Consider the following 1,315-nt stretch of genomic DNA (forward strand, 5'->3'; position numbering starts at 1 on the left):
ATACAGTATCAAATGCAACAGCAAAGCGGTGGTTCCAACGATTCCGTTCTGGTAATATGGACGTCGAAGATGAGGCACGCTCTGGTAGGCCAATCGTCGAAAATGTCGATAAAATCATGGAAATCGTCGAGTCGGACCGGCATGTGAGCTGTCGTGCCCGTGTTGCCGGGACATGAAGAAAGAGTTCGAGATCGGTGATGCGGGCGCGGTAGGTGTGTGGCGGTGGATAAAATGTAGTTAAAGATTTTGACCACGATCTTGTAATCTTAATTATAAAAAGGTTTATTGAATAGTACACTTGTATGTGTTTTAATTACAACTCCCGTACTTATGAGTTAATATGCGAACCGCGCGTAAGTCACGTATGACGCGTATGTCGCGGCGAGAGACCGAGATGTTAAGCCTGACGCGAGCGGTTTCTCCGCTTTTTTATAGTATTGTTTTAGACTTGTCGGAGGGGGTGCCTGGCGACAAGAACATTACCATATTTGGTAATGGTGTCATGCGTTTGGAATTGAGGTCCTAAATGCGGAATGTGCAAGGTGGTGCTTATCGCAGCACTTGCACATCGCTTCCTTGTTGTGGCGCAATTGAAACAATTCCTCGAGAAGTGTTTCGAAAGCGCTGGTACTATTAGCGATTATAACATCCCTCCCCCCTTGGGAAAAGAAAACGGAGTGTCTAGCAAGGTTTTCGCATTCTTATTCTACATACATTTTTTCCTTTGTTTCCGTTTACAATTGTGGTTATAATCGTTTGTACTTGTTATATTTTATTATACTGTATTTGTGTTACAAATTTGTTTTCCCGTATATAAATGTAATTACAATCGTGTATTGTTTATATCTTATTCGCATAAGCTGTGTCTGCGTGCTAGTGCAGGGATTGTGGGTATTATTGGTTTAGCACGTATTCTTGTATTTCGCTGTTTCGTGTTTCGTTCTATTATTATTGGTGGGTCTGCTTTCTGTTTTATTTTTCTTATTACAATTATTACCAATATATATATATATATATATATATATATATATATATATATATATTAGATTTATTGATCCCTCTCGGGTTACAATTTTCCTTACAACCTCCATCATCTTTCTCCTCCTACCCCTCATTCGTATACCGCACCCTCCTCGATCCTATACACACACACACACCCCCTCCAGCTCCTCTCTCCTTATTCTTACTTACTCTATCTTAATCTAGCTTATTCTACTCTTACTCTATTGCTTAATCTACACTTAATATATTCTTAACCTATTCTTAAAACTATCGCCGGGACTTCCGTTTCCTCATTCACTCTGTCCCTCCCCCC

The sequence above is a fragment of the Odontomachus brunneus genome, unplaced genomic scaffold, assembly GCF_010583005.1.
Source record: "Odontomachus brunneus isolate Ranch 3 - 2012 unplaced genomic scaffold, Obru_v1 Obru_scaffold_153, whole genome shotgun sequence".
Taxonomy (NCBI): domain Eukaryota; kingdom Metazoa; phylum Arthropoda; class Insecta; order Hymenoptera; family Formicidae; genus Odontomachus; species Odontomachus brunneus.